The following is a 23,931-nucleotide window of genomic DNA, read 5'->3' as shown; positions in this document are numbered from 1 at the left end:
ACCCTCTGCATCCAGAAATCATGCTGGATAAAATTAGATGAATGCAAATATGAATGCAAGTAATTTACTCTGTCAGGGCTCTCATGTACCTTTTGTGTTTTTCCAGCGTGCTGTGGGAAAATCTCTCATAATTTTGCTTTTGCAACCTTGTGCTTATTTTGTAATGCAGAGGAAAGTTATTCCCTCTCTTTTGGGGTCTGTTGAAGCATCATAGTGGTTTGTAACTTCCAGTCACTTAAGAGGGCTAATTGTTTAGTGATGGGACTGGGTAGGCCTCTTTGGTGGTTGGACTTGGTGATCTGGAAGGTCTTTCCAACCTACACGATTCTACAGTTCTAATTCTTCAATAGGCAGGTGCAGATCTCCAGTCTTGTATGCAGGACTATAAAGTAAGCTGCATGCTCTAAATTAAGTGAATGTGGATATTACAGAAAACGCAACATGTATTCTGAATCTAGGAAAATGTCTGTTTTCTTTTAAAATGAAAGTACTGTTTCTGTTTATGATAACATCTGGGGCTGCCATTAGTTTTTATTTGGTTATTCGAATACTTTTTATAGGCAAAGGCAATAAGGCACTAAAACTGCTACAATTACATCACCACATTTGTTGCTAGGAATATCATTTATTGGTTTTGGGTTAGGTGTCCTAATTACTTGATTGTTGTATCTTGGAATTGGGTGAAAGTCTTCTCGTTTTTGTGGCATTCCAAATGTGATTAATATCAGCAAAAAATATTGAAGTCATTAGCCCTTGGTGCTCAAAATTTTATTTTTTTGCCAAGATAGAAAAATGTGTCAATAATAAAACAATTTTCGTTTCAAATGAGTGCTCATAAATATGTAGAAATTAAACAGCTATGAATTGTTGTATGAATTTTAATGGGATGGTATGGTTACCGCATTATGTAAAGGAAATAAATGGCATAAATTGCAGTAGCATATTAATTCACATCTTTTTCCTCTAACTAATGTCATATGTGCTGGTTGTATCTGTGTGCAGCCTAGACAATTCATTGCTACACACATTGTGTATCTTTCCCTACAACACTGAAATGCATCCATTACTGAACTGGAATATGGAAGCATTTTTGGTAGTGCTGTTCCAAGCCACAGCGCTGCTTCGGAGAGGCAGAAGAAGTCTGCTCTGTCTAGTAGACAGTGTAGGAGAAGCAACATAACAAAGTACCAACCCATTAATGCTGAACTGGCATGACTGGGATTTCCCATTACCCTTTAACTACATTAAATTTTTCAGGAAATTAATTAAATGTTAATGTATAAAGTAAGTAAGTAATGATCTGTGTTTTATTTTGCATCTTTCTTGTTGAAAGGGATGAAGTGGTGTTATTTCTTTTTCTATTTTGGTGGTAAGGATAGAGCATTCTGTGCAGTCAGTGTGAATTTGTGGATAATGATAGAAAACATATTACACCACTTGTAATAGACACCATCAGACAGGAATCTTGTTTGTTCCTCTAAAATCTATGATCAGAGCAAATTGTGGTGTTCAATGACAGAATAGGGCAGTGGGTATAGCCAGGCATGTATTCAGGATAGAAAGGTCAGTCATAGCTGTTCAAAAAAAATAAAATAAAAAAAATAAATCATTACTCAAGTGTAAGCTGCAGAAATAGTCAGAAGGCTACAGAAAAGCCTATTTGCTGAATTGTGCAGATAATTGTTTCTGGCCAGCTACAGTGACTTTCTTTAGCTGTGTGGGGAAAACAGGCTCACAGCAGAGTCCTGCTGAGCTTCAGATAGGCAGGTGCTCGTAGGGAGAAGGTAGAAAGGAACAGAAGTAGCTTTACGTCTCATTTCCAGCAGAGGCATGTTCGACCTGGCGGCTGCAGGCTCCAAGTCAGCGGACTGTGTGCTGAGGATCTGTGAGGGTAACAAAGAAAATCCAAACTTGTGCCAGTTGGCCTAAACTCCCTATGCAAGAGTCCGGACTACCAGGAGGAGAACTTCAAGGACCAATAAACTGAAACCCCCTGAGCTAGAATCCAAGTGCCCAGGCCCATCCTTGGTTTGAATTGCTGGCAGATTAATTACAAATAACTGATTGAATACTAGATTAGTTCCCTACCAACGTTTTAATTAACTGTGATTAAAATTTTAAGTTTAGATTGCACTTTGTACTGATGGCTTCCTACAAAGTTTTATTGCTTCTACACGATGCCGTGCTTTTTTGATTAAAAATTTTAATTTCCTGTCAAATGGAAAGCCCAGAAAGAAATCTGTCCAGCTGCTTTTTTATTTTAGCCATTTTTGATGGGAAAATTAGGCTTTGAAAGGTATCTGAATTTTGCAAAAAGCAGAACCTAGATTCTCTAGTGTATTCAAATATGCACAAATGGGCACTGTAGAGCAGGTAGCTGAAAATCAAACATTGTTTCACAGCTATAAAAGGGATATCACACAGTCGTTGTACAAGATCCTTTCAGAACTGATTTCATTAAAGTATTAACTCAAGACAGAATTTCAGATCGTTCCTAATTTCAAAGGTAGTTAAAATAATTTGTTAGAAATTGAGTCTAAGCACTGATCTATGGATTTGAATCAGTAACTTGCTGAAGTCAGGAGACTCAATGGTTTTGCTAACTTTTCAGGTACTGCCTGGAAATAAACCTTCATAGTTTCTCACACATCTGAGAAAATATCAACCCGTGATTTTTCTGTTGACTAGTAAACAAAAATTTGTCCCCAAATGTATTGCCTTTGAAGTACAAACTATTCATTTACCTCCCATCCACCTTGAACAATTCAATACAGCTGCCAAGCTGGGAAGCACCGAGTCTGCTGCCAGCTTGTCTTTTTTCCCCCCACTTTTTCTTTTTTTTTTTTTTTTTTTACCCCCGTCCTCTGCCTTGGTGCTGGGTAGGACGGTGACCCAGGGGAGGGAGGCAGGGGCTGGGGCTGGGGCTGGAGGGGAGAAGAATTGGTGGGGTGAGGATGTGTTTAAAGCCCTTTCATCTCCTACTGCGTCCATTATGGTGCATAAAGGAAATAGCGTTGCTGTGTGTTTGTGCTCTGAAATTCGTGTGTCTGCCTTCCTTGGCAGATGGTAAACCCTTGTACGGTAGATCTAGCTGCATGCAAGTTGTATGGACAAAGGTGTTATGAAATGCAATATCAGGTAGCGACCCGTGAACAGTTCATGTGGAAGCCATGCCTAGCTGCGAGGCCAGGTACGTCCTGCACCAGGCAGTGGCAAAGATACCAGGTCACTCAGGGTTCATTGATATGTCTCCGTATCACTTCACGTCATCTGATGTCAGCATCCCTTTCAAAATTGCCAAGACAAACTTATTTCAATTAAATGCAAATTTACATAGTGCAGGAAGCAGAGCTGCTGGATATATGTTCCAAAAATAATTATTCTTTCTTCTAGATATGCTTATAGGAGGAGTCTTTCACTTGAGAAAAACTTTCAGTATCCTTCTGATGTGCTGTTTAAAACCAGATGCATGTTCTTTGTAGATGCTCGTTGAGCAAGACCAATAATCGGCTTTGAAGTCAGTGGCATAAAGGCATTTGTTTATTCTTGCAGCAATTTTCAGATATTTCATTGATTCCTGGTATTTTTGACACATGTTCTCTAATGCCTTCTGCCCAGATTCCAGCTAACTTCTTATATCAAAACCACTCTTCCTCCTTGTCCTCTTAATTTCCTCTATGCAAATTGTAACCCATAGAAGAATAACAAACATACAGAAGAGTCGAGTAAAACAAATCTACAAAGAAAATCTGTTCGTAAATGGGAGACTTAAAATAGACTTTAGAAAAGAGAGTATTTTTCATTATGCTGGTGCCTATTTTTGTGTTTCCTGAAATGGCTAGAACTAATATCAAAGATTACATGCAGTATCAGTAGGCTTGTGGGGTTTGTTTTTAGAAAAGAAAAAGCTCTGCAGCTTAGAGATAAAATGTAATGTAGTAGTTGCTAAGGTAACTGCATGTTTTTGTGAATAGTGGAACAAATTAGGTGAGCAAAACATCTGTAAATTGTCAATAGATAGGTTAGAGCTGCCCTTGAGCTGCAGAAATTAACCTCTTTGGACCTGCCAGTGAAGCCAAAGAAGGGGAAGGAGGAATGGTCATGCTTATCAGTTTATAAAGCTTGTACTCCTGTGAATGCTGTCACCTCTTCCCAGAGGACAGCCGTGGTGGTGGTAATGGGTCCTCAAAGGATCTGTGAGCAGAGATGAGTCCAGCCTGTGTGCAAACATGAAAAGTGACTGCTTTTATTCAGTCCTGAGTGACGCTGTGGATTTGTTTGTCCGCTCCTCTAAATGTGCTAGTCTTATCTCCTGGCTCTGGTGACTGATCTGGGGCTCTGCAGGTAATCCCGGAGCAAGATGAGCTGAGCAGTTCTGCTTTGAAGGCTGGGACCCGGTGGTGGTTGCTGTACCTGGCTGGGTGAGGACTGGTGTGTGCCCTGAGGAGTGTCAGAAATGGCCAGTTCTCATCTTCAGCTTATGCTGGCAGTGTTGCCTGGTCGAGTATGCTACTAAAAACAAAATGCAGATTTGGTCACCTGCACAGACACCGGTATGGACAGAGCATCCCTAGCCCCATACATACAGTGCTCTGCTGAGAGCACACAGCATCTGAGTGCGTATAAAATTCCCTTTACTTAACCTCACACTTTTACAGCTACGAGTAGATGAAACCTAGACGTTGTTGCCAGCTGTTTTCTGTGCAGGACCAGCTAGCTCTTTGCCAGCTACTAGTGGCCAGCAGGACATGGTTTGTAAGGGGCTGAAACAACATTTACAGGATGAAAGCCTGATGCTGTTTGGCTGTGGTCAGGATGTTACATGACTGCTTTTAAATGGTGATGGCTTGTGACTCCAGTAAAATCCAGCCCAGTTCTACAGAGAGGTGGGTATGATTTTACTAGGGAAGAGAAGACTATTGATTCTTCTCGAGTACATCAGAGGCTAAAGCCTAAAAATGAGAACAGTAAGAATAGCAAATACCTTAATGGTTCTAAATCCTTTAACGATCAGAACGATAGGCCTCGTTGCCATTCAGAGCAGATGTTATTTTCCAGAAGGAAGTCACCAAGTATGTCTGGATCTAGGCTTTTCGATTTGTTTTTTTTTTCTCTGCTAGTGTTTTCAGTGCCTTATGAACAAGATAAACTTTATGTATTCACAGAAGCGTTCAGGTGCATATGTATACACAAATGCTAAAGCTTCAGAGCAAGGTCTTTATCCCTCCAGTGATTTTGTTTGTACGCTTTTCTAAGCATCTAGCTCTGTGCTTAAAAAAGACCTTTCTGGCTTTCTTCTGGTGGTTCGACTTCCACAATTTGAACCGAAGGTGTCTCTATAAGCAAGTAAGCTGCAGTCATCTGAGTCTTCCTAAATCGAAAGGACTAGAAGGGAGGTCTTTTTGCATCCTGGGCTCTTGGGGTTAATTGTCCAAACTGCAGAATCATCTGAGTTTGGTCTGGCACAGCAGGATTGTCATTTTCTGCCTCAGACAGGAACAGAGGAAATTTGGGGATGAGAGTAATCTGAAATGAAGAAGGAAAGTCTTGTATAATTCATCTTCACTGTTAGTCCTTTATAAGCATAAACTTCTTCATTGTCTGGTATGAGAGGTGGGGGGAAACACCAAGACATTGTGAACTGTGTTTTTTTCTTCTAGGTAGAAGGAAGATAAAAACCCTACAAAATATCTTAACAGGCTCTTAGAAATACCCACGCATCTTCTAGGACTTGAGAATGGACTCTGGCCCTGCAGATTTTAAAATAGCACAACTGTAAGGAAATAAAGTTATATGTGAAGGTATACTGGATTTGGTTCAACCCTGTTAGTGTGCCAGTTTAAACCTGTAGTTTTAACAGGTAATTTAAAATGGCTTTGCAGAAGATGATTGTTATGATTTGGGCTTGCAAAAGCAGAAGTTACAGCATGATTTTGCTGCTGAAATATCATTGTGGAATTTGTTGGGAATGGTAGAGAAGACTGAAGGAAAAAAGTTACTGTGATTGGAGCACAGTTGATTTATGCACGCAGATGTAGTTGTGCTGCACATTTTAACAATGAAGATGGAGATGTGAACGTTGCTTTGAACACGCAGTCAGTCATCCTCACCTTACAGGGCAGGATTAAAGCCTTCTCCATAGGCACAAAGCATGCAGCTGCCTGCACGGGAGAGCCGAGGCACAGGGAGCTCTACGAGCAGTTTCATCGAGCTCCCATTGCACTGACGGCAGCTCGGCCAGGGCAGCACCAGAGGCTCAGGCTGGCTCCTTTCCTCCCACCCCCAGAAGCTCTGAGTAAGCCGTAGCGCCCCCACCAAGTGCAGCCCCATTGCTTGGCACGAGAGCAGCTTCTGCTTGGTCGTGCTCTTAACGTCTCAGGAGTCATCGCTGTTCTGCGGGTGAGTAGGTACCAGGAGAGCTGCACCTAATGAGGGTTAGATTTAGCCTAATCTGAACACACAACTTCTTTATTCAAAAGATCTTAATTGCGTGATGCAGCAGATGCTTTATTGCTAGTGAGTCAGAGTCTTAGTTAAGAAAAGAAATAAGTATGTATTAACTTCATTTAAGTCCGTGACAGTAATTACCAATTAGTCATGAGTAAACCAGTTGTAGAATTTCGTTATTTGTTATAGTTTTGAATTACAATTGCAAAGATTCATACCGTTTTTAATTTTTTTATTTTTTTAAGCTTTATTTTAGGAAACTCCTGTAATTGCAATTATTGAATAATTTTAATGCCGAAATTTTTAAAGCACTTGAAAATCTTCATTACTGTGTTCTGTATTTAATAGTGCAAAGTGACTTTCACTAATAAGGCTTGGCGCTACAGGTCGTTAAACTATTTGTTGAATCTGCCTAATTCAGGAATTAGGAAGGAAAAAAAGAACTTCCAATTGAGAAACAAGACGCAGATGGAACTACATGAGCTTTGGGTTTGTTGGTCCACACACAGAATCAAGATACTCTGCAAAGAGCATCTACACAGAAAGGGAGAAATATTTTGAAATTAGGTAGGTAGTATTTTATAGAGGATTGTTTGGTCTTCGAGTATAGACTCTGCACAGATGAAAGAAAGCTATTTGTACCAGCTTGGGACAGCTCCCCCACTTCATTCCTTCTAGCTCACTTATTGCTAGAATCTCATTTTGGACATGCTTTCAAGTCTAACCACCTGTGTTCAGAATTGGAGCATGGGAGCCTTAAAGATCTTACGAAAGTGAAAACCATGTTCATCTGACATCACTTGCTTCCATTCCCATGGTGCTTTCCACTTCATCTAACTAACTTTTGGTGTCTCTTCAAGCTAGTTGCAATCAGAATTGCTTGAATTTTAGACTGAGATTGAAGACCATATAAGAAGCAATACTTTACTAGTAGGGGACCTCATGCAGCCCCATCAATTTTCATCTTCACTTTTGAAAAAGTGAGAAGAGGAGATGCTGAGAGCTCTCCCATGGAGGGTAGGACTTCAGGCAGTATGTTTGGGGAAAAAAAAAAAATACAGGCAGATGAAGAAACAAAACTGTTTCCTGCAGCTCTTAGGTTTTATTGTTTTAGGTGGTAAATGCTTATTATGTACAGTTCAAAACTGCACATTCCAGATCTCTGTGCCATGTAGTATGCACTTCCAAATAGCATTAACGGAGTGGAGAGATAAATGTGTTCATAAAATATGGATCTTTATAAATATATTATGGTTTGCTTTCTCTTTTAAAACACATTTATCCAGAGAATTTACTTTCATGACATCCTTTTTCTCCCAGTGAGAACAGATTTTTCCTCTCTAGTCCTTCCTTAACAACAATGGTTTGCTTTCTTTTCAGTCCCTACGCTCCTTACCCCAGTTGTTCTGTTGTTAAGCATTCCTCAGTTTCCTTCTGAAAATCTCTTAATTAAAAGCCATGAACCTTTAATTATTCTATAATTCCAGCAGCCTCTCTTGAGGAGATAAATCCTGTCGGTTCACGGCAAATGTTGACACCTGCATAATTTCTACAGTCTTTTGGATGAACGGTGATTATTTCTGCAGAGAACAATCTCTAGGCTTTATTGGAAAACTGTTCATGATATCGGCCCCTAGCAGGAGGATCCAGGCTGTTAATAGCTGTCAATCTTAAACACATTTGGAGCCTGTTCAGAATATGCACTTTTAGCCTATTAAACAGAATGTATGATTTTAAATGAAACCTTGCCATGTATATGGCAAAACTTATTCAGAAGAGTCTGACCTAAAAGGTGCAATTGAAATCAATAATTTCCTTTTTTCTTTTCTACCTTATTGTAGAGTCTATTTGAGATATGTAAGGGGAAAAGTAGAGTTGGTCAAACATTAGGATTTAGACAGAAATTTAAAAAGGAAATTCTGTTGTTTTTTTTTTTTGTGTACTTAATTGGCATTTCAATAATTCACGGAATCAAAGGGAAAGACAGGTGGGACAAACCCACTGCCCCTGAAAATGTGGCAGAACGATCATGCACTGAGGTGCTAAATATAAAAGATGTGGGTGGAGGGATGGATGGAAAGGGAAGGTGTTTCTATGCCTGATGACAAGGTGCTGTGATAGCAAAGGAAGGAGTAACAGATATATCTCTCTCAAAATTGTATACAGTATGTTACACTGTAAGGGAATGTGTGGTTTGTTTTCCCTTTGTAGGCAGGCTGTAACTGCTGAAGTGCCTGGAAGTTCTTTGGGTCAGGCAGATTTTTCTTGGCTTCTAGTATGTATTAAAAAAAAAAAAAAAAAAAAAAAAAAAAAAAAAAAAAAACAGGCCATTAGCCAGAGACATGATAATCATGACAGCAAATTGGAAAAGATAGCAATTATAAGAGAATGCAGATGAGTAGCTGTGCATTTAAACCATAGTGAGAATCCGGGCAGTTTCTGACAAACAGGAAAAATAAATTTGAGATGTTTGTTGGCAACGTAAACTAGAACAAATTCTGGGAAAAATAACTTTGTTTTTGAAACTTATTTTTTATAATTAAGAATATGAAAGCAGAGAAAGAGATACTTGGTAATATTGGAGGTGGGCAGGATTTCAGAGAATTTAACAGTAACTGTGTCCTTTCATCCTTAACTGTAAGAGTAGTATTTTCTAACAAAAACACTATTTGAGGTGGAGCCATAGTGTTTATGAAGGTTAAAGCACAGGAAAAGTTGATTTTGTTTGAATGTAATGTACTGAAAAAGGGATGTTCTTAATGTCTGAATCGGCTGCTGGTTAGGTTCAGATTAAATAAAGTATGTACGCTTCTGTTTTTCTCTTTATAAAGGGGTTCACAGGCAGTAACAGCAAGGGCATGTTCTGATTCTGGAGTGATGTTCCTGGAAATGCATTTTACTTATTAGTAATTGGAAAATGGGAATGATCCAGTAGTATTAATTTATTGACAGGCTGACATTTTATGGCTGATCATTTTGTATTGTTGAGATATATTTAAAAATAGCTGAAGAACTTGTGCTAATAAGGCACACCTGAAATAGCTTTCCAAAAGACATAGAAAGCTGGGGCCTTTTTGCTCACCATACCGTATGCATTTGGAGGCAAGAATCGGACCCTGGATTCAGGATGCTGTGTGCTGTGAACGCAAGCATCAACTGGTTTAGAATAAGCTCTTGTAGACTGATAGTTATTGCAGACGTATGTTTAAGAGCGGTGATGCACATATGTGGAGTCTGACATCAGTTTTTAATCATCAGTTTGATTCTAAAAGCTGAGACAAACAGGTCTACGTGTTGTGAATCTAGTGTGTAACTGGACTTCTAATTGCGTATGCTCCTGGGATTTTAACAGTTGCCATACCTCCAAATCACTCGCTAAAAACATAGAGCTAAGTGGGGATCAAGATAGGGCTGTGCAGCCCTTGGAAGGAAGGGAAGACTGCTTTTAGCTGCAACTGTGGTGTTGTTTGTGTTGATGTCTGTATGTTGCTGATACCTAGGGTTACGTACAGCATTGAGAGATTTTGTTGGTAATGGAGGCCCAAGCAACTTGATGGCCAGGGAGTAGCAACTGTTAGGATATTTAGCACATATGCTTAATAAACTGTACGGCTATGCAAAGTAAATGGCATTCTTAAGAGAAATAACTCTGGGTGATAATTTAAAGGAGATTTTAGTGTAAAAGGATATATCACTTAGAATGCCAAAATGCGGTATTAAATTCAGAATTTCCTCTTTAACTGCTGAAAATTCAGAGACACCCTGTTGCCTTTCCACTGTTTAATGGCTATCAGTGCCTGAGCTGTTACATTCAGATGCAGTTTTACAGTACATCTTACAGTGTATCACCTATTTATATTAATACCTTCCTACTACAACGTGAAGCCCAGCTCCTTTCTAATCAAACATTCAGTTACAGGCAGCCTACTGAAAAGATTAATGAAATGCAGACTTCATTAGCCGTAGTTGAACATATAATTTGACTATTGAAGTTACTACTACTGCTCATCTCAACCCACACCTTTGACCACGGGAATTTAATGTGTTTGATCTGTCAGAGTGCTTAAAGAGGATAATTGGCCAACGCAGAGTATAAGAACATCCTGAGCGAGGTGGTACCGCATGTGCCACGAGGAAGGTCGGAGGAACAGTTGCCCAGTGACACGCATCCTTTTCCTCTTCGCTCTGCGGTCCTTTTGACCAGGTTGCGGGTAGAAGCATGCGTCAGATGGCATCGGTAGCCTGTGCTGATGCGCAGCATGGTGCGTGCTCAGCAAACATCCGCCCCCCAGCACGCAATTATGTGTTAGTCAGGTGAACCCACGCACTGCCAAGGAGAATTTAGAGGGCTTAGAAGAAAAGCAGTCAGACTGCTGTTTTAGTTTTTCCCATGCAAAATTTATAGGAATAACCCGAATATGGCCTTCCAGTAGGAACAGCAATTTGTTGTTTAAATACTGATCCGAGTAAGAAATAGTTGCATTGTAGCATAGATTTTTATTTTTTATTATTCTCCAGACAATACAGATCTCCTTCAAAGATGCACGCAAGCCTGTGTGGCAATCCTCGCTCGTTGTTCTTTTATACTTCCAGGTCCTAATGAAAATAGACTAGAGCAGTAAATCGCTGTTCTGTCTCCTTCTGACTTGCCTTCTGGTTTGTGCATTCTCAGTCCAGACTTTTTAATAAAATGGATTTATGTGGCGAGGCTGTCTGTAGGTGCATGTTTTTGTGTTTAGCAGTAGTGAGAGCGAGCTCACGGCTTGCTCAGGAAACGGAGCCCAACAGCAGGTGGAGCAATGAACTATTTACATCTCTGTTCTGACATTGCATGTGCTTCTTTATTTCTTACTTGCTCTGTCTCCTTTCCCCAGGCTGTTCTGATCAATTGTCAAACATCTGCCTGCCAAAAAAAAAAAAAAAAACCAAAAAAACTTTACCTTCTCTGTTTGGAAGATTTTGTTATTTCAGTTGTAGGAAACTTGCCAGCTCTTGTAGAAATGGAAGAAGAAGGGGCGTAAATTCTAACAGCTATTGATTAAAACAGATGTATGTTCAACGGGATGGAAGATAACTGCTCTTTCCAGGGCTGTGATGGACAGGGCGGTTGCTTTTTCCTGTTTCCTCAGGAGCAGTGCCGGGCACCTGTGCTTGGCTGCGGTGGATGTTACCCGAGCATTCCCACTGACAGCATGGCAGTGAGCATGGACCAGGTCTCTGCTGCCAGTCACGTCCCTACTCCTGCTGCTGCTTCCTCCTGCCTTTCTGCAGCAGCAAACAGCCATTTCAGAAGGATGCTTTTTCCCCTGTTTCCTTTCTTTTCTTTCTTTGTGCGGGCTGACTTGAATTGATGTATGTTCCTAGAAAAGAACAGATCCTAGAAAAATCAGCCCAACAGGCACAGTCTCTTTATCAATTACTCTGCTTAATGTTGAAAGTATCCAGCAGAGTGTATAATCCAGTGTTTCAGTCTATTAGTAAATCAGTGTAATCCAAAGCAGACATATAAACTGCACAGAGACAACGTGGGGAACAGGATCTTTAAAGCCAATAGCATCAGCCAGCACTTAAGAACTTATAATGAAAAGGACTGCTAAGAGAGTAAACCAAAGGCTGGTTTGCTTTTTAGTGTCATTGTGAATAAAAGGGTCTCCGCTTTTATAGACAACATCATGAAAAAGTACCGCTGGCCTACCGTAGTGCTATTGTGATTTTGTGTGCCTTGGCTATGTGTAGTTAGGTAGGTACCTCTACTAAGAAGGAGAGGAAAAATACAAAGAGGCGAAAGAAGAGATTGATAGTAGAACTAGCAGGGAGCCTCACAAAACAGAGTAATTCCTAATCTGCTCGCAGAGGAATCCTGAAGCGTTTCAGATGCTATCTGCAGAACACAGGCAGTAAGATTGGTTCAGGTTTTTGTACTCTTCTTTGTGCTTGTCTTGTACAAGTCATTGTTGCTTGGTAGGTTTTTTTTTTTTTTTGACATGTATTTGATCCATTTGGTTATTTGCTTTTGGATGGAGAAATCTGCATTTATTTTTAAAGGTTCTCTGACACTTTTCATCCCTGTTGTGTCCTGGTATTTCTCTTTAATTTCACACTGAGCTTATACATAACTACACTTTAGTATTAGAGCAGACTTCTTCATACGAAGGCCACATCACTTGCAGAGCATTTGAACTTTCATGAGCCATATAGGAACAACTAGCTGGACACTTACCTTTGGCAGCTTGACAGGCATTTTCCTGGGTTAGCAATAGGGACTAAACTAACATACAGGTTATCTTCTGTCAGGAAGTATTGTTTTTTTTTGGTTTGATTTTGTGTTGGGCTCAGCACCCCCAGCAATAGCCAGTGGCCCAGCATTGCAGTGAAATCAGAAGGGCTGGATACTCTCAGGGCATTCAGGCCCAGGTAAGTCAAGCTAGTAATCACTGCAAGCATTCAGTGAATCAAATGTTTTTTCAAACTTACAAAGGACGAATATAATCCAGATGGCAAGTAGCTATTTGAAATCCATCTCGTCACTGCGTGGTGTGGGTTGCATGGCATTTTTTGTTTGTTTTTTTTTTTCACTATTGCATACTTGAAAACCATATATAAAGATGCCTGACTGCTGCTGGGTTACTGCATCCCAGAGGAAAGACATAAAAAAGAATATCTGATCAGCCTCTGAATCCGTTTTTGACCACATTCCTTGCCAGCTTCACTTCTGATAAGTGTGCTTCCTCGGGAGCTGCTGCAGCAGCCCCAGGTACGGCGGCTGAGTCGCGGCGCTCCCGGCTGACAGGCCTGTGCGTGAGGGGAGGCCACGCGGGGACGGAGAAGTAAATTTGTTCATCTCATCAGTCACATTAAAATTACATAGGTATTGATATTACAACTTCTAAATTTCAGTGGCAGTGCAGCTGAAAGAAATGCCTGCAAGCAGCAAGAAGCTAATTTAATTAAATATTTAAGCATTCAACTTAACCTTCTGATGTTGCCCTTAGATTTGGGCCCTGTGCACTTGTTGCTGGCCAGAGACTGCACTTTTGCTACCAGTGAAAAGTTGACTGGAAAGTCAAGAACCACTCAGTCCCTCACTCTTCTGCTGCTGAAAGTGAAGTTCTTCTCTTTAAATGTGAAAATAATATAGAGAACAGAAATACAAAAAAGAATTTAATTTGACACATCACAGCCTGTACAGGATTATTTTCAAGCCTGGTACCGTTTTAAAGAATTTTCCTTGTAACTAGAAGCTGAGGAAATAACAGTGGTTGTCAGAGTTTAGACAAAGATAAATATTAATGAAATAGTTACTAAAAGCTACAGTAAAGCCTCCTTGGAAATTCAGTCACATTGGTTCCCTCAGTACGTGGGAGCTATTTCGTCATCCATGCAGTACCTCACTGTTCTGGGGAAACATAACTATGCTTTGCAGTGCAGGTTTCAAGAAATGTCTGTCATACGTATGTAACGTGGTCTTCTCTAACTCATTTTGTAGAAATAACTCCCTCAATGAATTTTCAAAATTCTAAAATTATTTTAAATTGTATGTATTGGTCACAAACATTCATTCTGTTTTAGAATACACATCAGTGCAGATGGTATAAAACTCTTAGGTATTTTCCATTCATGTACTTAAAAGTAGCATTATGCATGTCATGAAAATAATTACATTACCTTTAAATTTTTGGGCTTAACTATCTTTGAATGCCTCCTGAGAGCTTTCTCATAAGTGTCATCCCACCCAGGCTCCAGCCTGGTATTGTTTAAAAAGTGCTGCCCTATTGTCGATCGCTCAGGTTCTTCACTGTGTTTTTCCTTCTCAGCATATCCATACCTGTACTTTGAAGTTGCATTGTGTTAACTTAAGACGTTGTCTTCTGATCTTTTACAAAGAAATAATAATGAAAATAGTTAAGTCTTCCTGATTCCAGCTCCTCAGGCTAAACTGCCTGCTAGCTGCCATTACCTGAGGCTTTCAATCACTTGTATTTTCCCATACCGCCAACCATCAAAGGAAGTATATTAAATGCTACTCTGTATTAATGATTAATTGTAAAGTGTAATGTAGTTTCTAGCTTTTCTTCTCTTGCTTAGAGATTCAGGCATCTTTGCCTGTTTATTTGTTTAGAAATTTTGACTTTTTTGAATAAAAACACAATTATTTTCAGAAAATTCCTATGTAACAAAGTCAAAGTTTTCATCTGGTTTCGGTCAAAATTCCATCCAAAACGTGAGTTTTTTCTAAAAGGAGTAATTTTTTAATCCCGTGGGATGTCTTGTTTATGTAATAAATATGTGATATCTTTTTTGAGAATGTAAGCAGTATATATTTGCTTACAGTTCAGTGTACTCAATCAAAACACACTTTCTTTGTAGGCTGATTCTGGCTGTATCCTTGACTCTGCTTCTCTGGGTTTGATTTGCCTTTTTTTTCCTCTTCCATTGTCCTCCCCTCTCCCTTGAACACACACATCCCTCAAATAAAGCCTCTTTGTGCACACAGTTAACAGTATTGACAAGCCTGTGTTTTGGGCAGAGATGTGTCCCTTGTACTTTGAGAATGCTGTCATTTCAGCTACCTCCTTCACGATGAGACCAAGCAGTGCCTTCTCAAGTATGGTGGTTAAAAATCTCCCCATTAAACTTCAGGGGAATTTCCTGCAGAATGCAATAGTACTCTTGGTTGTTTTATTTGCACAAATTAAGAGATAACCACTAGGTTTAGAAAAGTCAGGGTTTTTTATTTATCGCTTTGAAGCATGTGAAATGCCGTTAACTGAAGGAATAAAAATACAAATATATGACTTTATCAGTACAACTAAACATGAAATAAAAAGTGCTTGTTGATAACGATATAGAGGGAAAGCAGCAAACTACAATTAAAAAAATGTCAATTTTATCAAGTAAAACACACTTCAAAAGTTTGTGGTATTTTTACGTCCTAAGATCTCATTCTAAGACACTTACATAGAGATAGGATAAGTAGTACCATAACTGTATGCAGACCTGAATTTAATTTACTGCATTTACATCTTTCATCCACTCATCACCGAGAAATTGGTCCAACTTCCATGTAGTTGTGGTGAATTCAGGTTTTAGAGATAATTACTTTGCCATTCTAGAGATGAAATCGAATGGTGAGGAACTCTGAACTTAAATTGTAACCTGCCTTGCCACTGAATGTTGCAAGTCTTTGGAGAGAGAAATTTTATCCTTTTTTTTTTTTTGTCCAGGTTTTATAAATTTCCTCAGAAGCTTTATCTCAAAACTAAAACAATACTGGAACAATATTTCCCAGAACTGGAAAGTTTTTTATGTTTGTTTGTATTTTAATTCTTCCTTGGAAAGAATCCCCACCACAAAGTTGCAATTCTTGCAATGAAAGCTTTTTTGATATCATATATATTTTTGCTGTACAAAAATTCTCAGTAATTTGTAAAAACTTAGTCATCTTTTGGAAAGTCTGACTGTTTTCATGGGATTCAAGATGTCCTCTGTAGTTCTAAAGTTGTTTTAAATTCACCTAAAAATAATAATTAAAAACAAAACAAACAAACAAAAACACCATAAAACTCTCCAGGAGCATAAAGGTAAAACTTTTTTCTTAACAATCGCATATACATGTTTTTCATTTGTCTACAGATTTTAATACTAACTGCAAGAACAGGAAGCTAAGTTTCGCAAATGTTTTTAATAATGTATTGAATCAATTTTGAACCAAAAGGCTGCCTCTGTTGGAAATTTTTAGCATTATAGCATTCAATTCTACTAATGTCCGTTATAGCTGCGTTTTACAGCACACAAGGCTTTTACTAAAATAAGCATTTTTCTAATACTCTTGTGAAGTATAGCATTTCAGTATGCCATGTAGAGCATTGTGCTTTCCGATATTTATGCTTTTATATTTATATTTATTCTGCTTCAGTCTTCCATCTTTTGCTGTTATGACAGAGGTTATCACCGTTATGCAGATTGTGGTAAGATTTGTGTGTGCATTTCTCTTTTCTCTCTTTCTCATTTGCTTTCTCTAGCAGTCAGAACTTCTATAGAATAGCTTGTTTATGCCTTAATTCTGGAAAGTTGGTATTGTTGCATTTAGGAGGAAGTTTTCATTTCTACATTTAATTTTCTCCAAAGCTGGTTTGTGTTGGCTGTACCTGATGCTTCACAAGCCATGTTATTTCTTAGTTCTCCTATTGGTTTACAATGTTGCAGTTTGGTACTGTCCTTTTGGTTTTATCCAGTGTTGTAGAGGAGTAACCTAGAAACCAGTCAATGGTAGGTCAGCTTCTTATAATTTCTCCCAATCTGATGGTACATAGTAGCCTCAATGTTGCTGGAGAGACATATCAGATCTGAACAGCCGAGCAGCACTCACTGAGCATCTTCTCATTGTCGGCAGTGTTGTATGAGCTTTTGGTTTTAGTCTGTCTTGACAAGCTTTTGCTTTTCCTTCTGTTTTTGTCATTGCTGAGCCTTTCTTTCTTGAATATACTCATTACTCTGTTCATGACAAATTGAATTAAGAATTTTTGCTAAGGCCAGACTTGTAATGGTGTCTAAAAATAATTTCAAGACCAACAGTGTAATGTCTTTCAGTAATTGTTAAATATGAATGAACTGACTAGGCTAAAATAAGAATCAGGCCAATTAAACCTCTGTTTGAGGATAGTGAAGCTTGTAATTAGAGATGCACAGGAAATGTTTCTCTCTCACTCCTCATCACTTTCCTCCTTTATTTTTTTCCCCCACAAGACAACAGAAAGTGAAGGGAGGGAGGGCCCCTCGAAGAGCTGAATGCTCAAGCGTGATAACGCTTACTTGGGAAACAAGCAGTTTCCCCAGATTGTGTAACCTTATAGTGAGGCTTTCAGAATGTTTTTCTGTGAAAATTATTATTTTCTGAAGAACCAGTGAAAAGTAATATTTTCTTAGAAAATATTAATAATGCACTATTTGTGGTGGTGGAGAGGGGATGTTAAGTGCCCTATTCAGTGTTTTGAAGACCTACAATTAGGAAATGTGACCATAAGTGCTCAGCAGGGCTTCTTCTCAGTTGTACCAGCAATACGTGTGGAAGCCTTAATTTAAAAATAAAAATGATTTGTTCCTTTGATAAATTTTTATTCCTCATTAACTGGGTGAGAAATTGCATTATAAACAACATTGCAGATGTCCTGTATCCTCCAGCTGCAGCTCAGGGTGGAACACAATCTAGCATAGAGTCGTGGGGCCACCTGTGTACATAGAGAGCCTGGAGAGGGTTGTGCATGGAGAGGCAGAGATACCTGCAAATGAGGGGTTTTGTGGCTTTATCAACTTTGGTCTTCAGTGTCCTAGATTTTTGAATAGGTAAAAAACTATTTGATATCATAGGGTGACCTTTTTTTTTTTTTTTTAATTATTATTATTTTTTAAATGCACTTATATTACATTAATTTATAACTAGTTTCTCAAGAGAGCAGACTCAATTGGCGGCGACTTCTTAAAATTAAAGTCTCTAAGAACCAGTTGCCTTCGTACAGGGGAAGCTATGAGCTCTTGTGAAATGTAGGTTACAAGCACCAACAGGGCTACGTGAAGCTATTTCTTATTCTCCACTAGGTCTTTTAATCTTGCACTTCTTGCATCTAACCCACTTTTATCTCAAAGATTGTCATTTTTGTAGTACCATATCTGTATGGGGACTTGTAAACTTAGTCCAACTGAAAGTTTTTGGGTAGTCTGTTTTGGTGCTGTTTCCTTCCCTTTTGATTTAGGGAAACACAGGTGTTCTAAAACCGATACTGAATAAGATGTTGGATGAAGGGAATAGTATAAGAAAAAATCTTCAAAAGTAGATTCCTATAAATTCAGGGTGCACAAAGATCATGTTTACGAAGTGATTAAATTTGCAGAACTCAGTTTCAGTTCTCAGTGTTCAGCTGTGAGCACGTGGGTGGTGCAGTTGTCTAATGTGAATTTAGAAGTGTATGTATATATTTTAAATAATGTTTACACTGACTGACTTTTCTCAATATGTATAGATTCTGAATCTTCAAAGTTTTGTTGCTCCTAGATTTTGTCACAGCAGTTTCTAGTGTCTTGAATGTGTCTTAATTGGCTCCCAGACGTGAGAACAAAACGGGCCCTGTATTTCCATGTTCTGTACAAAACATGGACATTTGCAGTAACATCGTTTGAGCATATTGGTTGTGAACCCTATATGCTGTATCTTTATTATATCAGATATTTTTTTTACAGTCAGTGAGAACTTCATATGAAAAGTTTTGGGAATCCAGTGTTGATGTATGTTTTCTGTTCACAAAGAGAAATAAAACCCAGTGGGACTTTGTGCAGTTTCCCCTGAATTGCTTGCATTATAGACAGAGGAGTGAGATTGAAAGATGGTGCAAACGACAGCAATGCGTTTATAATATATCCTTGTTTGTTTATGGCATTTTATCATGGCACCAAAATAAGGATGAAAGATTGGGAAATGAAGAAGGGGATTCTGGTGATACTAAATTAATGATTCTAAATTCTATTCATGTAAATAGGTTTCTCAGGTTTTGTATTGTTTTTTATTCATATTCCAGATCACCTCTATTTTATTATTTATTAACCATAGGTTAATAAAACCTTGGGTCTTCTTTTTTTTGGCAGCCACCATTAGCATTCCAAGAGAAGTATATGATATCCATGTCTTCTGAACGTGTCATTAGTACAAAAGCCTTAACAGAGCAAATGGAGAGATTACTTCTAACTTGAGATTACCTTCTCCTAGTCAGCTACTGCTAAAGCTGTTTTTACACCTTTAAATATTGTTCACTTAATGAAAATTCACAGTAACAGAAGAAAGGTGAATGGTTTTGATGTAAAAAATAATATACATATATATATACACACGCTACTATATATATACACGCTACTAAAATAAATATTTTAATATTACTAATACTACTAAAATAAATGTCTTATGAACTTGTGTCATATGAAGCCTTGGGAAATCTTGTGCTCATGAATGCTTTCACAAATTATGTTTATCTGGTATGTGCACAGGAACAAATTATTATTATTATTTGTCTTCAGGGTATCTGAGAGTGGGACTGTTTTTGCCAGTTCATTTTGAGCTAAGAAATATATCAATAGCGCTTGAGACTTTGCAAGGTCACTTCAAATGGGTAGAGTTGTATGAAATTTCTTGTTGAGACTTGAAAGTGGATGAAATTCAAGTAGTTTTATCCCTTCAGTGTGATGTGAATTTCTTACTAGTTCAGGATAAGTAAATAAAAAGACTAGTAGAAGTGTCACAGAAGTGATTAAAATTTTCTTCCAGGTTTTGCTGTTACAGAAAGGGAAAGAAAACCATAGTTTTGGAAAAAAGGAAAGTAAAGACCAATTACATTTAGCTAAAATTGGCACTTTCCTTTTTACCTCTTTCCCCACAGAAAAAGTGTTAGAGTTACATTCTGTTGAATGAGTTGTTCAGAAAATATGAGAGTTAAATATCTGAGCCAGTTACATGAAGCTTAATTACAGCATTATATGTTGGATGCTTTCCAATGCTAGCAGCAATGTCCCTGTCCCTCCCCGCTGCAACTCAGGAACCTGTAAAACACATTATTGAGTCATTTTGAATTTTAGTATATGTATCTTTTTCTGGTTCTGGAGATGGTGCAATTCTTAGGAGGTTTTCTCACTTCTCATCTTAACGTTTCAAAACCAGGGAGATGATCACTGTGAAATAGCGGATTTGGTAAGTTTTTATAGTCTCAAAAAGTTTTTGAGATTTTTCATGGTACTTACAAGTTCTAGTTTTTTAAGCAATGACAACAGAGGCAAAACCATGCAGCTATGAGTAATTTGCCATTTCCCAATAACTTTCCAAACAGATTCCAGTGGGTTTGTCATAACTTTCACAATGACTTTGAAGAGTATTCAAATGTACCTCTCATGTTGAAACACTGTTAGACTTAGGTTTCCCACACATCAGCCAGGAGTGTGTCCTAGTTAGTCCTCTGCAGGGCATTCCCAGACTGATGTGTGAGAATTCGGTGGCTAAACCACTCCTGTTTCTCCCATGCGGCTGCCAAACCAGTTGTTTTAGCTATCGACTTTCTCTTTTAATCTTTGCTGTCTTGGTTATCCGCATGTATTAAAAAATGCATGTTATTAACTCAGATGATGACAGAAGTACTGAACACAAACTTGTCTAAACTGGGTATGTAATTTGAAATTTGTAGGGGGAATTTTCAAGTGGAAGCAAGTTCTCCACCAATAGTATTGTAGGTTCTGTTAGCTTTTCAATCCATATTTGAAAATACAACTTTTATATTTTCTTTTCAATCCTGTGCCAGAGGGCCTTTTTAATACAAATAGCGTTACACTTAATTTATTACCAATCAGGAAATAAGACTTAAAGGGAACACCATGTAAGTGGAATCTACCTTACATACAGCCCACAAAAAACTCTCAATACAAACGCAAGACCTATAGTAGAAGACCAAATGCTACAACTGTAGTACATATTATAATGCCATAAGGAAAGAGCAAGAAAGCAAGGCCATTGCTCTGGTTATTTGCAGTAGAAGCACGTTACGTAGTTTTCAAGCTGTCTAGGAGTGGACAATGGAGATGGCAAAAGAGAAGAGATGTCAATGCCCTCTGCAAGTCTTGAGACACATGTTTCTTCCCAATGGCATTGACCATATCAATACATGTCAAAGGCTAATTCTTAATGAGCAATCACCAAGACTACCTGCAGCTGTGGGGAGCTTTCTCATTGTGTTCATGCAGGGCTGTTTTTAGTTTGGGGGGTGATGAATAAAAGCTTTACTGATTAGAGATCTTGGAGAAAACCACTGCTAGTGAAGGTACACTGAGCTAGAGCTATCAATCCTTATGTAGAAGAGCAGATGCCACAGTTTCAGTTTAGACACTGAAGGAAACTGCCAATCATTTCAGCATTATTGAAGGGCTTTCTTTGCCTCTCAACCCATGTTATCGCATCTCAATGCCTGTGGAGTACATCGACTGCCTCTTTGCAAAGTAATGTAGTAGATTTAGTCCTTAAAGTAGATGCCTTGTTCAAGCTGTGGGTGAAGCTTTTTTAGGGTTTTGAGAATGGTAAGGATGAGGGAAGATCTTATTTCCAATAGTTCATTCCAATTGTGTTTGTGAGTTGGCTTTAGCTCAGATTTGGCAATTGTTTTCAGCCATTGTTGGGTAAAACTGCAAATCTATAAATCCATATCTACGGTTGTTAAAGCTAAAAATACTTTATACTTCCCTTGTGGATTTGATAAAACTACTCTTACAGTCTCTCTTGCTAGCAAACTATATAATTAACTTAGTTTGTGTGATCAGCTTTCTTTAATGTTCTTTAAAATCACTGTAAAATAACAGACATAGGAGTAGTAATCATAGAAATAATGGGGAATTACAATTCCTGTGTTTTAGCTAATGTATACTTAATTTGGTGATATATCTTTGAAATGTTAGGAGTCTTTTTTTATCAACTTTAGATATTAAATGGAGAACTTGTCCTTTAAAATGAGTATTGGGGGATAATAGGGGTAGCAATAGAGGAAACTATATAATATATGCTCAAGAAGCAGTGAGAAAAACAATAGGGCCACAGGTAGTACTCAACTCTTGAAGGTTCATTTCTACATTATTAAACTAAGCATGAGACTAGGCTAAAGTGCAATTTAAACATAATTAATCTCAAATAAATACTTAGTAGCAGCATAATCTATGCAAATCTATGTAAATAGGTAGTTATGGTGAATTAGAATGTAATAGTACTGAATGGACTACTCAGGATTTCATTAACTAAAAAGACTGAAGACCCTCTTTACCAAGAAAAAATACCCTTCTTTCTATACCGGTTGATTTAGGTTGTTAATTTGAGAAGCTAATCATTTTGGACCATTAATCATAATAATTAGAGACAGATTTGGTGAGCTTTAGTGCATTTTCAACTAGACTAATAGTTGTGTAATCCAATATTTATTAGTATAAACAAAGTAAATTAGAAACATGCTACTATAAAAAGGCAAAAACTTCAGGAACTTTCCGTGATCCTCCCAAATTCCATTAATTTAACAATGATATGTTGTTCTTGGTAGTTTGCTTGCTCTGATCTGTTTCCTTCTGCACTCGTAGTGCCACAGTTCAGCCCAGATGCACAGAAAACTGTGCCATGGTCTTCAACTGTGCTTACAGTTTCGTAATCCACACAGACTGATATTTGGGTGGAGAAGTGAGTAGAGAGAGCTTATCAGCCATTGGTAGCCGCACATTTTTATTTTGTACGCAGTCCCATGAGTAAGCTCATGTCCTTCATTCATCTGGAGGCTTTGAGCCAGGATTGCCAGCACATCGAAGACTTGACGTGTATGGAGACTCCCACCCCGGCGTGGCACAGCAGCCTGCCTGCGAGAACAGAAACGCCGTGTACAGCCATGTCTCTGTGCTGCTCACAGGTAGGGGGGAGTGAATTTTTAGTCTGCTCAAGGTGTGAAAGCTAAGTCTCCATTTCTAGCTTTGCTTCAGAGAGAAGGTGGCATGTGATGGAGTAGTGAAGTGGACAGAGGTTTTCCCACACTCTGAGTGTTTCATATTTGTTCCTTTCCTGAGGCCTTTGGGAGTGTGGGTTTTCCCACTCTGGGGTTCGCATGTCAGATTAACACTTGGTTGTAGCAAGATGTTCACATGCCTGGACTCCTGCTTAACCTTTCCCTGGGGTTTGGGCGCAAGTTCTGGGGGTCCGTGTATGCACGTGTGCACGTGAAACAGATCTTTCCACGGGCTTTATTGGCCTTGCGTGCTGAAGCACCTTTACTGAGCCATGTGGGAAGTTAAGGGGAAAAAATGAACATCAGATTTCTTAGGATTTAGAATCGGTTTCTCATTATAAACCTTATGTTTCAACACTTACTGAAATGCACAGTTCCTCTGATGCCCTGCTTGAGCCATGGGGATTCAAATTCTGGTTTTTCTCTTGCAAAGTTCTCGTTTTAAAAATAGGAATAAAATAATGCAATTTTCACAAGGTTGGAAGATTCCTAGTGCCTGAAGAGTCAAAACTAAAATAAAATGGAAATCTATGTGCATGTAGCAGCTGGGGGAAATCTACAAGTATGTTCATGTCGCTTTCCCTACTTCCTCCTCCAAAAATCACTACCCAAACTGATGCACAAATCTGAAAGAGTTGTCTGCCCTTCATTCTTTAAAGTATCTTTTTTTTTTCTTTTAAAAAATCCCTTTGCCCCCCCCCCCCCCCCCCAAATTGAAGGGTTCTTTTTTTTACGGGGTGGTTCTTGACATCTTCTCGCCTTTTTTTTTTTTTTTTTTTGGATATACATGCTTAGCTCTGTATTGAAAATGACATTGCAAATCTAAATACTATTAGAAAACTTCAGAACTCACTTGGGAGGAAGAAGTGTAAGGAAAGCAACTGCCGTATTCATGGCATTTGAATAGTAGTTTCTTATGATGCAAAATAGT

General features: G+C 38.5%; 1 protein-coding gene across 15 annotated transcripts in view; it reads left to right on the top strand.

Annotated features, from left to right (window-relative positions):
• NAALADL2 (N-acetylated alpha-linked acidic dipeptidase like 2) overlaps positions 1-23,931 on the top strand; it is a 441,985-nt gene that overhangs the window by 126,377 nt on the left and 291,677 nt on the right. For 2 of the 15 annotated variants that reach the window (XM_083849055.1, XM_083849045.1), the window contains exon 4: positions 22,742-22,907. The exons of 11 other annotated variants lie outside the window; for them this stretch is intronic. The gene's annotated coding sequence lies outside the window, so the exon portion shown is untranslated. Of the gene's footprint in view, positions 1-17,860; positions 21,469-22,741; positions 22,908-23,931 lie in introns of those variants that run through there. 2 more of the 15 variants (XM_083849049.1, XM_083849056.1) reach the window with 2 other exon arrangements.

Source organism: Anser anser (genome assembly GCF_964211835.1).
Source record: "Anser anser genome assembly, chromosome: 9".
Classification (NCBI taxonomy): Eukaryota; Metazoa; Chordata; class Aves; order Anseriformes; family Anatidae; genus Anser; species Anser anser.
Note: the sequence above shows the minus strand (reverse complement) of the source record. Positions and strands in the feature narration are given on the sequence as shown.